A 16,414-nucleotide genomic window follows, 5' to 3' on the forward strand; every position below is an offset into this window, starting at 1 on the left:
TAACATTTCTAAAATGATTCAGTTTTAGAAATCAGAGTATTTTCATTCCAAAATAAATCATAATGTCTTTACAAAAAAACAGTAGTAACAAGTACTCAATAGTCACTTCTCGAGAAAGGAAAATGACTGATTCTCAACATCACCACAACTTTCTGCTACCGCTCCAGTAGACTATTCAGTACTTGTAATTTTGTAGAGTCAATATGTAACGCCCCAACTTTTTATAGTAAAAATTTTGGAGTAAATTTTTTTTTTTTTTGAAATAGTGGAAGTGCGAAAAACACAAGTCGGGTGCATTACAGGGTAAAACAGAGAAGTACCAAAAAAAGCATACCATTCATTAATTAAAGCATTAATGTCATTAATTACATCTCTTAATAGAAATGTAAATCTACTAATCAGAGTTCAAATAGGAAACACTGAAAAACTGAGATCTCTTGACTACTTCCAAATACGACTCCACGATGCTCCAATTATGCGTTACCTGAAAAATTTTAATGCAGAAGGGTCAGACTCCCCTGTCTGCGTAAGAAGCATTATATCTATATGTGGTGCTCAGTGTCTTGTGTACAAATATGTGCAACAACTGCAGATATAACTAGCATGAAAATTTATATCATTCTAAGAAAATGATTATGCTTTCAATTCATGATACAGTGCAAAAGAGGATTGAACTAAAGATACATTTATCCACATTAGCACAAGCTGTAGATTCTACAAGTTTTACGAAAGTCATATCAACAGTACATAATTCTTCAGGAATAAGTTTTCAGTCAACTTAAATTATTTAATGTTTATCTTACTCTCACCCTATGGGTAAGCATAGGCATAGACATTGTAGTGAACTGAGACCATACGGTGAGATGCCTAACTCTCACGAAAACACGAACATCCATGAAGCTCATACCACCTACCCTTTCCAAGGTAGATCATGGGTCCGGTAACATACACCATCTTTCAGGTGTACCCAGAGCCTGGAGAATCCGGTAACATATACCGTCTTTCAGGTATACCCAGAGTCTCAAAGGTTTTATATTTCATTTTACATTTTCTTTATAACCAAGTGCGAGCTATCGCACTACGAGGGGTCTGGTAACATATACCTTCTTTCAGGTATACCCAGAGCCTCAGAAATCTCATATTTGATTTCTCAATTATTTTCCTGTGCGAGTCATCGCACCAAAGATGATTCTCAAAATCCCGAACCCGCCTTGGGGTTCACACACATTGTATGGACTTAATTTTTTTTTTTGTCAGGGTGCCATGAGCACCATCAAGATAGCATTTCTCGGAACATGGCTCGACTCGGAGCTCACAGTCATCATTTTTTTTTTGAAGTTATGAGCTAGGGTGTAAACAATAGCATGTGCTTGAATCCACAGAAAAGCAATTGACAAATAATTGAAGGTAATGGTGCCCTTTTTGTTCCACAACCCATAGAAGCAGAAAATCAATTAAAATAAGGCACAACAAGTACAATGTTAAGTTAATTATTTCAAAACAAACAAAACAGTAACAGTGCCTGAACAATTACTTTAATAATTGTTGCATCAACCAATTCACCAAATTGGCTCATGTGTTGCCTTAAACCTTCATCATCTACCTCCCAAGGAACACCCAAGATCTGAGAAGTTTTATACAAAACAGGATAAATATATTCCCATAAGTAAATGTATAAGGAGTAGGTTTCATAAATAAGCATACCACCAGCCTTGTGCTTCCTGTAGACATTGTTCTCCCACTCCACTCCTTACAAATGACCTTCAACACAACGAAGTAGGGGAAAATATGCTTAATCATTCATGAACTGGCTACATTCAGAAAAATACCACAAATGAAAGCGACCAACATAGTCTATATTACAGCTTCATAATACATTAATGGCTGGCATGATTCTTAGCAATTCGCATAAATGCATCAGCCTTAATTTCATGTTTTTGCACAATTTCATTCGGTGGAGTTGTAAAACCTGCTGCCTTGGTAAGGGACATTACTAATCTCTTCGTTCAAGTCAAGCGAAAAAAGGAGAGAAAGAGAGACAGATCTTATATTAGCATAACAGCTATATCTTCAGTTGTTTAACATATCAAAATCCATATCTGAAAAGCAACAGCAGACACACCAATAGTATGTTACAAACCAATCATGCACGTGCACACATGCACACACAATACACAGTATCAGTCACACTCAAGAATGTTGGGGTAGATTAAGACATCATCATGCTCTTATGCATAATGCATGCACATACACATAATTTTGCATATAAATAGAATCACATATGAATTCACCATTACAACACAAACCAAGAAATTAGTGTTTCATCTTATCGTATATGAATTCACCAACAGATGAGAAATTCACAAAACAACCATAATGCAGCAATATACTGTAACTAACACATATCTCCAAACACAAGTTCCATTCTTCTTCAATTCACCAACCGGAGCTCAACAGAGCCTGTCGGTGCCCACTTTCACGTTTGGGGAACTGAACTTGGGTCGGTCCAGCTGACCCGCACTCAACCTAGCCAAGCTGAGTTGAGCACGAGTTTGACCTCGATGTCACCAAAAGCCATCACCTCCTTCAGCGAGGTCATTTCGCCAACCTTGACCCTACCGCTTGTGGTCGTCACCTTCGCCACAACCTTGTTCTTCACTACCATCATCGGACTGGAAATCGAGGTTAGCATACATGTCCTCGCTCATAGTTGGATCGTCAATAAAATACGATCAATGTCATGCTAATCGAGGAGAATTCTCGAGGGCCTTTTTGAAATTTCTTTATTTCTCGTGAGACCACATGCATTACAAGGTAGGTTTATAATAACTTTAACATATATGTGTAGTTTTAGGTTTTTTGAAATGCTTGGGGTTTTCATAATTACATAGTTTTTATATATATATATATATATATATATATATATATATATATATATATATATATATATATATATATATATATATTCAAAAATTGTTTGTGTTGCATGCCTTTTGAGAAAATATATATTTAAGTAATATTTGTTTTTCATAAACAAGAATGTGCATATGTTAAAAAAGTATCAAAATTTTCCATATGTGAGTATTTTGAACATGTTTTCAATAAAAGACACGTATATGTTTGGGTTTTACAAACATATTCTAACATATGTATTTTGGATTTTATGAATAGTTAAATACGAGTGTATTTCAAGATTTTATGAATAAATATATGTATATGGCTCATGTTTTTTGAATATGCATGTTTCTGAAATTATTACGTAGTTTTAAGCCTGTGTAAATGCTTATGATGAATGATAAAATGCATATCAAAGATGCTGCATAGTATCTATGATGAAAAGCATGTTATTCAATTGTTATTTTATGTGAGGCAAAACAGGGTGGTTCAACAAAGAGAGGAGGTTGTTCAGCAGGAGCGGCTGAGAGCAGTCACCAGGAGTCAGTGAAGGTGGCACTGGTGGGTTCCATCGGTGGCTGCCCAGTTGGTGGGAAGGAGAGAATCGGGTGGCAATGGTATGGTGCAAGACGAAAATCAGGAGAGAGATGTGCAGTGGTGGTGGTGGTGGTGGACTGGTGGTGGTGGTGCTGGGTTTACACGAGAGAGGGGAGAGTGAAGGGTGAAGGGGAGCATGAGTGAAGTTTATGATACAGGTGAGAGGGAATGTAATGGGCAAAGGGGGCATGAGTAGAGTATTTATAGGAAGAAAAAAAGGAAAAAATCCAATTAGAAAGGGGGAAAACCTTTTTGATTTGAAAAAAAGTAGGGGGAAAAAACATTTTCAAAGGCGAGTGTGGAAAGAAAAACTTGAAATTAGAATTTGGTTTTGAATTTCTTTTTAGTTTTAAGTAGGAAAACAAGTGGGCTTGGATTTGGATTTTGGTGAGACCTATTTGGATCTCATTAAATCCAAATCCAACCTACTAATATATATATATATATATATATATATATATATATATATATATATATATATATATATATATATATATATATATATATATATATATATATAATTAAATTCATTTGGGTCATAAGTGGACTTAAATCCTATTTATTTAAATGAGATTCATTTGGGTCTTAGGTGGATCCAAAAAAATTTATTATACTTTAATAAGATCCATTTGAGTCACAAATGGATCTAAAATTTTATTTACTTGATGAGATCGAATTGGGTCTCCAAGTGGATCCAAAAGTCCTTTTCTTAGTGAGATCCATTTGGGTCATCTAAATATATCCAAATCTTATTTTACTTAGTAGAATTCATTTGGGTCTCTAAATAAATCCAAGACACTTTCTACTTTAAAGAAAGATCCAATTGCGTCTCAAATGGATCTAAATTTCTTCTATGCCTGATTTAAGCCCCGATATAAATCAAAACCCTACCCAAATCTATTTCGGTTGACTGAAATCATTTGGAGATCCAATCCTAAATAACTTGAGATCGAGTGGATCTTATATGTTCATTCAAATAGTTCAAACTTGCGTTTGAGTTGGTTGATCCTCTTAGATCTATATTGAGGTCGAGATCCAAATACTTCATACAAAACCTCATAATTGCCCAATTAAATATCAAATAACTTCAATAAATGCCAAAATATTATCCATAAATATCTGCTAATTAATCAATCAATATTAGCTAAGTAATTTTCTAAAAAATGATATTTAATCAAAGTTAAATACCAAAATAATTCACAAAAAAAAATCTTTTATTTATTTAAAAATTTTGAGAAATTTATAAACTTTACATTATTGCTCAATGAATATTATTTCAATAAAGAGCAATTGGCAATCATTGATGTTAAGTCAATTTAGTTGTTTGAGCAACTGTGTAACAAAAGACTTAATGATATAGAACAATTTCAATGGCTATCAATATAGTCAAAAGATCAAGAAGTTGTTATCGACAAAAGGTTTAATAATCTTTAGCACTATCATAATTTTTTAAAGATCATGTGATAAGAAATAACTATAAAATAAAATTTATGAAAAACTGCAATAACAGAGTAACTGTAGTATGCATGAGAAATAACTTGCGGACTATGGTTCATTCCACTTGGAGGATCCATTGAACAAAGGTGCAGAAAACATCATTCTTTCAAGTGAAGAAGTATCAAAGTGAGCATACATGTGGTGGATCATTGGACAACGTAGTAGTGAAAAAAATATCTTTCAAGTGGATTTCAAGTGTTATTCTTGAACACTTACACGATAACCCAAAGTTAACTCTAAAAGAAATCTTAAATGACATTAGTCGCAAGGAAAGTATGAAGGTTACGTACAAACAAGCATGACATTAATGAGAAATGACTAAGGTGATCCTATATGGTTTATTCGAAGAGTTTTTCAAGATGCTTTTTGCCTATTGTCATTATTTGATGACGACTAACCGATGATCGACAATGTGCATTGAAACTGATAGACGACATAGATTTATGTACATGTTCGTATCTTTTCGTGCATGCATTGATCAGTTTTTTAAAGAAAGCCCTCCACTTCTTATGGTAGATGACACATTCCTAAAAGAAAAATACATAAATATTGTTGTCAGCCCATGGTATTGATCGTTGTGATCAAATATTTTCGGTTGCATTTACTGTTATAGATAACAAGTCCAATGAATCATGGGTGTAGTTTTTTTATGCATGTGAATGCACAATTGAGACACTAATACAATGACATACCCAAAGTTAAAGTACAATTAACAGCTATCTCAAATAAGCACACAAAGCTACACAATATGTTCTCCCATACATGGCTAAATTGTCAGGTTGAATTTTACACAAAACACTACGAAAAACTTTTAACATAAATTTGGAATATCACTAGGTCAACTTTGGTAAAGCACAGCCAAAGCACTCACGAGACAAGAGTATAATTATTTTCTTAAAAAGATTCAGGAGCAAAGGGAAGATGCATACAAGTATGCAACTAAGGTCATAAAAGAAAAACATTATCCTAACATATACTTTTCAACTAGAATGTACAAGCGCTTAACCTCTAATATAGTAAAGAGATTTAATGCGAGGATTCTCACAATACATGACAAGTCACTAAATCCTCTTATTGAAAAACTTTATCTCATGATGATGAAACTTTTTGAAAACCAAAAGAATAATACCCATAACATGTGTGGTGCCTAAAGTAAAAAAAAGTTGGACGATGGTAAGAAAGAAGCACGAAATCTATGTGTTCAAGTAGTGCATTGCCTTCATCGTCGATACAAAGCCTACAATCACTCTCACAATTGCAATGTTTATCTTAAAAAACAAACATGCTCTTGTAGAGAGTAACAGGTTAGCGAGATTTTGTGCAAACATATAATCACGTGCATTTTGTACGAAGACAAGTTATCAGAAGATTACTACGATAAGTTCTACACTATTAAATCGTATCAAGCTGCATATAATACTTATTCATTTTTTCTAATGACGGATAATATCTCACATCACTCCTCCAAACCTTATTCCAGTCTTACCACCTAAAGCGCATCCTAAAACAAGATACCTTAAGAAGAAACAAAAAACAGAACACAAAAATGTTGGGTAATACAAGTGCAATCATTTTTGATGAAATTGGCCACAACCGGCGAAAGCACAAATAACATTATATTAGAGTACAGATGGTTTACAAAATCTGTATTTATTAGAAGTTGTTTTATGAATTCTTTCTTTGTATTTACAATCTTTTTTAATTAATTATTCCAATGTCTTATATCTTTTATGTATATAAGGAGTTCACAATGAATAATTATAAACAAAAAAAAAACATGGTAGTAGAAAGCAGTTCAAACCCCGTCACCAACCCCAAACAAGGAAGCAATTGTGTTAATTATACAACACATTGACCAGAATTATAAAGTGAAAATTGCCCAACTTCTGATAATTATTTGGTGCAATGAACTTTACACAATTTGGCTTTGAGGATACAACTGAGCTTGGCCTGCTCATGGAGTCTAATCTACAACGTGTTGTCCAACTAAACTGCCTGGCACAAATCACTTAAGATAGCACCTTTAATAAAATGAAAGGGACTCACACTAGGTTAAAAAATGATAGAGAGAGAGAGAGATGGATAACAGGAATAAAAGATAGGCTTCAGTTATTATAGACTCGATCCCAACAGCCAATAATTGAGTCAAACGGCATCTACGGCCTAAAAAGGAAATTAAATGGTCTAAACAATACTAAAAAACCTAAAAACATCTACAGAGGAGGTGACTAGTCAAACGATCAAATGAGAGGAAACAACTAGGCCAATCAATCTTGCATGAAGTACATGTCCTCATGTTAAAATCGATGTGAATTTGCTGATATGAATTGAATCTCCTAATTGGAAACAACAACACTTAAAAAGTCACTTGCTCATGCACAGATATCTTGATAAATTAGATCAGTCAATATCAAGCATGCACTAAACCTTTCAATGAATTGTCGTTTATCCGGATCTCCAGTGGAATTATTTCATCATATAAGCCCTCAAAAACTTCGTCAGCATGTACAGAATTTAGATGACTAAAACTAAATAAAACTAATCCAGTTATTATCACTCAATATTAAACAATAATGAAAAACACGACGGTTAAAAAGGTATATGGAATGCACACTCATGTTCTATGTTTCTTCTTCTTACTCGGAGAATTTAAATTCAAGTTTCTTTTCCCTTTGCCTGACCTTTTCATTCCACTTACAAGCTCTGTAACTTCAATAGAATTTGAAGCTGGCTCTTCCAAAATGCTGCAATACCAAGTTGACAACCACCAGAGTAAGATGAATTTATTCAGCAAAAATTCTAGTTGGCAGGCAGAGAATTGCCTTTTTTATATTTTTTGAGAGGAAACCCCAGTTCAGGTGGTGGGGCCCGGTAGAGATTGATGCTTTGCCGTATGGCCCACTCCCAAGCACATAAAATCCCTCCAGGGAGCTTGATGCTTGGGCTTAAAGCAAGGGATGCACACCCTGGGTATCACAGTTACAAATCTCATTCTCAGGTTAAAAAAGTGAGTTTTCCTCAGGAAAATCTCTGTAAGTTGAAAATTTATACATTCATTACTAATATAGAGCAATCCTAGGGTGCTCCCGGAGCACCTACTAGAAATCATATTTGTAGGTTGCATCTTCTCAATCAAATCTTATAGATGTACTTAAAACAGTGTATTTGATAGTAATCATGTTTTGGATCATGTTCAAAATAGGCTTTTTTAGTCATAAAATTTTGGTACCTTGTGAGCCATTGATTTTTGAAGATCTTAAAAAAAACTACATGTATGACATAATCACATGATCCAAACATTTTTTTCCACTAAATAAAAACTGTAGATCATATCTATAGGGTCTGATCAACGAAAAAAGCATTCAGATTTTGAAAATTTGAAGCTTCTACTAGGTGGCAGTAGGTGATCGGGGAACACCCTATCATTATTAATATAGAGTAATGCTCCGGGAACACCTACTCCCTCCTACTAGAAAGCAAAGTTGTAGATCATATCTATAGGGTCTGATCAACGAAAAAATCACTCAGATTCTGAAAATTTAAAGCTTCTATTAGGTGAGAGTAGGTGCTCTGGGAGCACCTTATATATATAAATATATATATAAATATATATATATATATATATATAGAGAGAGAGAGATTTTGAAAATGAGGTAAGGGGCGTTTCCAAAAATACTATACAACATAGGTTACTTTGAGCAATGGGGTGAAAGGCATTTACAAAATACCATATAATATAAGGTAGTTTCAGCAATGGGGTGAAGGAAGTTTAAATGATACGCAACATATAACACAGTTTCCCTTTAAAAAAATATGCATAAGTTGTTTAGAGTCTAATCGGCTACTTGAATAGTACCATACCAAATGTGTAGGGGAGGGAAGGCCCTCTCAGCTGCTATATAAAACGAGGGTGCCTCCCCTTCATTTAGTGAAAAGCCATTGCCATCGGTAGTCAGCATTCAATGCTGACTGACATGCGCCATTCAATGCCAGCTCAGCTCAGCATTGAATGATTGCTGACAAAAAAAAAGTTCACACCATCAAAAGAAGCGGCATGATTTTTTTGTATATTTCAAAATCTTACAAAAAATCGTGAGGGTTTTAGCAGTATTTTTAAAATATCGCATTTTTTCGGGTATATATCGTTTTGTGATTATATTGAAGCCTTTGTGAGCCAAGCAGAGAATTAATTAATTATTGGAGATTTCTAACAAAAATCCATCTATTACCTTGATTTCTTCTCAGCTTTTTTAGAAAGAGATCCCTCAACAATCCTTGCATGATACTTATGGAAAGGAGCACTCCCTTTTCTCTTTTCATCCTAGAGATATTAGAACAGTTGGTGAGAGAAGATGGCTAGTAAACACAAAAAAAAAGAGAAACACTAGCACACCTGGAGAAAAGATTCAAGTGATGCTTGGTCATTTGGAGAAAAAGCAATCTCATCCCTTTTTTTCTGTACAAATTCTATGTTCTGCTCAACCTATATCATAGGAAAAAGAAAAAGGTGAGAGAATTGCCAAATTAATTTGATACTTGAATGCTGAAGAGCGCAGAAGATGGCAAGTCTTTAATTACAAGAAAAGCTCATTTTCATACTCTCCCGTAATTTAAGCTTGAATGAAAAAGAAAAAAGCAGACATGATCTCTTTTCATGAATATTTGATGTCAGATTATGATATCCAGAAAATTCAAGAGCATGATATTAATACAAAAAAAAATATGTGAAGATGATATGTCCATCACGAAATCCACTACTAGTGCATCCTGCTTACAAAGTTTGCATCTGTAGAATACCATTATATACTACAATATGAAACAGTCCTAAAATATTCACTGATGTCAACTAAAAACCAAGACTATGTTTTAGTTTAATTTTCTTTTCCTTATTTCATCAATTAGTTTAACATTGGTCACAAAGAGCACAACAGAGGATGTTTCAAAAATCATCCTGCTACTTTCATTTGGACATTATTTTGGGTGTTGCATGGAATCTGGTCCAGTCTAGGAAATGTCACAGATAGCTGAAGTGTAAGTGCATATCACAAACACCAAAAGGGATTTGTTTTAATTTTATCAGCAACAAATACTTAAAATGATTTTGGGTAAGATGCTGGGAGCTGGCCCTGCAGCAGAGTGTGCATTTGGCCAGTGGAGTGGGATTGAGGAGTGATGCTAATCCCACATCTCAAGATCAAAACCAGTCATGTGCCTGTGTGCAAGCTGATGCAAGCGGTTGTAATGAAGTATGTGGAATTACAAAAGCAAAGTGCAAAAGCACATAAGTGGACAATTACAAAGAAGATAGACAAGCACAAAAGTTCATAGACAAAAGTCCACTAAAGGACAATACAAAGAGTCAATTAAAAATAAAATATTATTGAAAATGTGCTTTGGGAAGCCATGAAAAAATATAGGGGGAACACTCCCCTATTTATATACAAATACAAGAGGGAGACCATTGGGAGCTCCCTTTCATAGAGACGTTGGGGAGCTCCCTCGGTCATATTTTTTTACTGTTGGGCCCCCTATCGACTCTATAGAGTGGGGCCCAATGACATGATAAAATAGAAATAAAAAAAGAAAATGAAGACAAAAATAAGAAAATGAAAAAATAGTTGTTTCTAATAAACAACTATAATTACATACAAAAAGACAAAAATGCCCTTATTGGGCAAACTGTTTTATATATATATATATATATATATATATATATATATATACACACACTCCCCTTCAAACTTTACGAGAAAATGATCGAAAGTTTGCTGAGAAAGAGAAATCGAGGAGCGGAAAGAGCTTTGATGAAGAAATTTGTCAACTGGTACGGCAACGTAATAGTTCCTCTTAGATATTCATCACAAACATAGTGACAATCCATCTTAATATGTTTGATTCGCTCATGGAAGGTATGGTTGCTCGCAATGTAGATTACACTCTTATTGTCATAACACTCTTCGAAGGTGTTGAGATGATGATTTCCATATCACTGAGAAGACTTTTAAGCTACACAAGCTCCATTGTTGTCATAGTCATTACCTGATATTCGGCTTCAGCTGAAGATAAAGATATTTTTTGTCGTTTCTTACACCTCCAATAGATCAACGAATCTCTTTAAAAAATACAAAAACCTATCATTTAGGTTACCACCCCGGATAATTAGATCTAAAGATGATGAAGAGGACAAAAAAAAAGCTCTTTTGAAACGGTGTTTTTAATGTATCACACAATCCTCATAATTTCTGCCATGTGCAATGTGGTAGGGGCATGTTAAAACTGACTTGCTGCATGAACACATGAGTGATATTAGGTTGGGTGATAGAGAGATAAGTGAGAGATCCAATCAATTGATAATATGAAATAGAATCTTCAAGCAATACACTATCTTCAAGTCTTAATTTTGTATTTATGACTTTTGAGGTTTCCACCTTTTTATCGAAAACTTTTGACCTAGCACATATGTTAGCAGCTAATTTTATTTGAGAGAGAATATATCCTCTGAGAGAATAGGCAACCTCAATTCCTAAAAAGTATCTCAAAAATATGACCGTTGGGGCCCCAACGACAAGATGAGTGGGGCCCCTTGTGGTCTTAAAAAAGCAAAAGAAAAAAAGAAAAAGTAAAAAAGGGAGAGAAAAGGAAAAGGGGAGAGTTTACATGGGGATTTACCAAAATACCCCTATTGGGTATTTGGAGAAATAAGAAAACAAAAAAAAGAAATATGTATATATATATATACATATATGTATATATATACGTATGTATATATATATATATATATATATATATATATATATATATATATATATATATATATATTTATATACATAATTTAACAGAGACCCCCAATGCAATGCATTTAATGCATTTTATAATCAAAAAAAGAAAAATAAAAATAAGAAAAGAGAAAAGAAAAAGGAAATAAAAGAAAAGTAAAAAGACTGAAATGCCCATAATGGGCAGAATTATAGAAATACCCTTTATCGGGTATATATATATATATACATGATTACATATATTTTAACATATATATATATATATATATATATATATATATATATATATATAACAACAGTACTGTTCATGAGGCAGGGTAGCTGTACAAGATTTTTTCCTGGATAGACAACCAGGTCTGGGCCAAGTCTCCAGACTGGGCCAGGTTTTCCCCGTCAAATAAAAAAGAGATGTTGGGAACTGCTTCTTCATTAGTATAAAATAATGTTTATAACCATAATCCAAATGGATAGGATTAAGCCTATCACCATGATATTGATTCATTGAACAAGATTGTGTCACTTGGCGCCGAGTGGATAAATCAGTCCCGGCTGGTTGTTTTGTTAATCCAAATTGGTGGGTCTTGGATTTTCCAAGTCCATCTAACTCTAGGCACAAACCTGGAGAAGTTTGGCTACACTTCCTGCATCCTAAGATGGGTTCTGAGCTTGCTAGGTTTTGAAACACCGGCATTGGTCATCAATTTTTTTTCTTGTCTCGAACCAACAAATCTTTCATTAGAACTACAGGCTTCCAAGCTTAGACCATTCAATTTAAGGCTGTTCAGGTGGCAGCAACATGAAGTGGACAGGGCTGGTTCCACATAATCAAATGTAGGTACAAAATCCTCATATGATCTTGAATTGTGGCAAGGGTAGATGTAGAATTGATGCAAAGTGCCCTTGCCCCAAGTTCAGAGCCCCTTCACCTTATGCACTTGGATTGTGGTCAGGGGTAGGTGCAACCTTGTGACACAGATTCTGTCAGCCCAAGTTAGTTGTACTAAGGATTCCCTGAGCAATGTTTCACATTGTTGGTCAAAAGAAAATCAATTTACAGATAAAAAACACAACTCTGAGCACGTGCTATCGCAAAGTCAAACATGTAAGCTTATTCAAAAATATTTACCTGATCCATGAATGGCTTTACAAGACGTCTGAGGCTCTCACTGGTTGTCTTTTTGCAAAACTTTCTAAAGCTGACGAGTGGAACAAAAGCCAACTCAGGGAAAGATACATGATAACTCCATTGAAAAAAGTGCTCTGAAAGTGTTTCAACTGCAGAGCGTACACATTGCTCATGGTATGCTTTCAGTTTCAGTAGCTGTTTTGGCACCTGTCAGACAAGTAACCAACTAATAAGTAAAGCAGAGAGCCGAGACAGTGAAGATCCTGAAAACTGATGAGGTAGTCTCTCCACTTGAACCAACCTTCAACATACTTGAAAAATTAAAATCTTTTGGAGCACTATTATCAGATTTGCCACCTTCCCCAAATTCTAGAAAGCTTAGAGATAAAGAAGCCATAGGAATGAAGACGCCACTAGAATGTGAAAGCTTATTCAACAAATGGATGCATTTTAGCCTCAAAGGAAAGAAACGAGGTCCAGGCAACATATGGGCAAGTCCATTTATCATCTGAATTGCCAAGTATAGCAAACTCTGAAGATCATGTTCCTTGATGTTAGCACATACAAACTTAACCCAAAGTTCAAGGCAGTTTACATACTGCCAATCTTGTATTTTCCTTAGTCCATCCTGAAAAATATGTAAAATATTAGAAAGAAGATAGAGAAATATGGATCTCGTGTACAAACAGAATTGCAACCACAATTATGAACAAATAAGCAGAAAATTGTGGGGAATAGGCAAAACACTCACTATATTTGGGAAACAACAATATCACAGTGAATTTCTCAAGAAGGGTAAGAACCGTTCTAGGTTCAATGACTTGATTCCATAAGAACATGAATGAGAGCAGGGCAGAGGAAACTAGAGAAGTTGTCGGTTTTCCAATTAACATCAAACCATGCTGCAATAGTTCCAATAATTAACATAATATAGATCCCAGCAGTGTTGGCCGATGAAATTGTGAAATCGCCCATAGCTGATCTATATCAAATCAGATAGTGGTCTGAAACATAGTGAAACACACTTGAGAATGCAAAATAATGCTCACGCACATGGAATTCATCCTATAAAAACTTCAGACTTCTTTTAGTGGCAAATTAACAAGTGTAGCATCATTATCTTCACTGTGGTAAACTTTCTCACTTGCAACTTTCACATACATGAAATAATAATTAATTTTTGTAAGCTTGGTGTCACCCACAGTTTGCCCACAATAAACCCTTTATATATGCAATTTCTGTCATGATGAGCAGAACCACACCCTCTATAACCTTCATGACACAATACTTGGGTTTGTGCTAAAGGAAAACTTCATAAAAAATACCTGAAAGAGCAATGAGGCCACGCCATGAAGGTCCAAGACCTTATGACTTGTGATTGGAGGTGATAAACTTGCATGTGAGATAAATCCATCCATACAATAACATGTATTTCTTTTACTTCTGAGAAGCCTCCAAATAGTCATTACCCACCATTTCCAAATCTACGCCAATGTCTTCTCAGTGGCACAAGAAAGTAATTGATCGTCCAATCTATGCAACATTATCCATTGGCCATGCACAACAGCACAAGAACAAAGGAACTAGCCTTTGCATACCCAAAGAGGTGGTGATCCTTTTTCTGAAGAGTCTCTATCTAAAGGGACTTTTTCCTTTACCTTTTAGTGAAAGAACCTAAGGGATTTAGTTTTGTTGCACTCGGGGCTCTGAACTAATAGAGCACAGAGTAACTTCAGGAAACAAGTAAAAGAACTGTTTCTAGTTGAATAAAGTGAAAGGAGACAAATTGGTAAAAAAATATAACTTTGGATCATGAACATTTCATGGTGCTGAAATAAAATGACAAAGATTTAGAAATGAGATCAATACAATATCTATATTTCACATGGGTCCCTGCCTATACCCATATTGTGAGGCCAGCTTACTGACTGGGAAGGCTACCTACGTGCTAGCACTAGGCGATAAAAGTCATGCTCAGGAAACCTCATGTAAACATCACTTAGGTGCTTCTAAGTATGCTTGATCTTAATAAAAAAAAGTCTATAAAGGCAGAGAATAGCAAGTTATGTTTGTGATTGAAACTTTTTCTTTCTTTTTTTTATTTGAATTCCTGGGTTCTGTTCAACAATCAACATCACATACAAATGTATTTACAGAGTCATGGATTTTCATATTATGTTAAATATGCCGGTTTGCTTTCCTGGGTGCATGTCACAGTGCCATCTTGTGCTCAAGTAGGTGCACAATTTTTACTAATATTAGCGTACATCTTGTAATGGTGTAAGATGTTAATCTTAACATTACAGCCACCTTGAATTTCATATTATACTATAATTGTTTTTTGCATACAATGTTAAAACATATAATTTCAGAAAATTTCTAGATCTTGAAAGCCTTTTATCAATCTTTTCATTTTGAAAATTTATTTTGTGTGTTTCTGAGCCACACAGCAAGCTGGCATGTGTGCACTGCCTAGCTCTTTGACTATAAGACATTTAAGTTAGTTCTGATATCCAAATTTCACTTTTTCTTAAAATGATAAGATGGCATCATCATCAAAGAAAGTAGATGGTTAAAAAAAGCGTTCAAACTTCACATTGGAAAAAAATGAGTTAATCCTGGTTATTTGAAGTAGTTTTTGAAGATGTTTGGAAAGTTGATCCCACAATCACTGAATTTGCTAATTGCAAGTCATGGGTCACAAAGCCCAAAGACACTAATTAAGCAGGGATGGTCGTTCAAACTAAAAATGACTTAAACATGCCACGTTTTTTTAAATTGTTCCAGAACCCAAGGAATCGAGAGAAGCTCAAAAGTCAAAACACATATCCATCTATCCGCATCATCTGGCTTTATTAGCGAGAAGCAACTCCTAAACAATTGAAGGACTTTCTAAAGTTTCTATTGTCAATCATATAAACCCTTTGTTTGGAGTTTATGAGATATATGCTAGATCATAGGAACTGGAAATAAAATATTACTACAATTATAGAAGAAGGAAACAAGGTTAGGGTTATAAAGTTAAAATTATATTCCTATGTTCTAAGACAACTATAATACACCTCAGCTATACAAGTGGATAAAGTTATAATACTACCACCTTCAGGGAAAAAATATATGAAAAATAAATTGTATGAAATCAATGGGGATTTATAATAAATATGTCACCATAAAATCCAAGTTCGCCATTTCATCAACTCTTTGATTGCTTTGAAGGACATAGATACAAGAGAAATTTCATTGTGCTGGTCAAGTAGAATAGAAACATGTTTCTAAAGATTTCCAATCTCTAATGGTGTTGGGTCAAACCAAAGTGCATCATCTGACCCAACCTTAGTCTCTTTCTTCCAGAAGGGGTGGGTATTGAGCTGGGTACATGGTGCAGGACAGACTTAGCTTGGGCCTGAAACTGATGGGCCCATGCCTAGGCAATCAGGCCAAGCCTTTGCCATGGGGTGAAGTGTAGCCTGGCCAAAATAAACATGGCACTAGGATAGTTTTGGAAGAAACAGGGCTAAAGATT

The 16,414-nt window shown here is 34.7% G+C and overlaps 1 protein-coding gene and 2 long non-coding RNA genes across 3 annotated transcripts in view; all 3 read right to left on the reverse strand.

Annotated features, from left to right (window-relative positions):
* Positions 1 to 16,414, reverse strand: part of LOC149818443 (uncharacterized) — a 1,135,480-nt gene that overhangs the window by 404,043 nt on the left and 715,023 nt on the right. The gene's annotated exons all lie outside the window — the stretch shown is intronic.
* On the reverse strand, positions 318 to 1,617 carry LOC149818444 (uncharacterized). Its single transcript, XR_016427007.1, has 2 exons — positions 1,535 to 1,617; positions 318 to 484 (listed from the first exon to the last, which is right to left on the reverse strand). It is a non-coding gene; the product is annotated as an uncharacterized LOC149818444 (long non-coding RNA).
* Positions 9,219 to 13,098, reverse strand: LOC149818445 (uncharacterized). Its single transcript, XR_016426977.1, has 3 exons — positions 12,892 to 13,098; positions 9,383 to 9,472; positions 9,219 to 9,310 (listed from the first exon to the last, which is right to left on the reverse strand). It is a non-coding gene; the product is annotated as an uncharacterized LOC149818445 (long non-coding RNA).

This window comes from Nuphar pumila, chromosome 13 (genome assembly GCF_984573655.1).
Source record: "Nuphar pumila chromosome 13, dmNupPumi1.hap1.1, whole genome shotgun sequence".
In the NCBI taxonomy this organism is placed as follows: domain Eukaryota; kingdom Viridiplantae; phylum Streptophyta; class Magnoliopsida; order Nymphaeales; family Nymphaeaceae; genus Nuphar; species Nuphar pumila.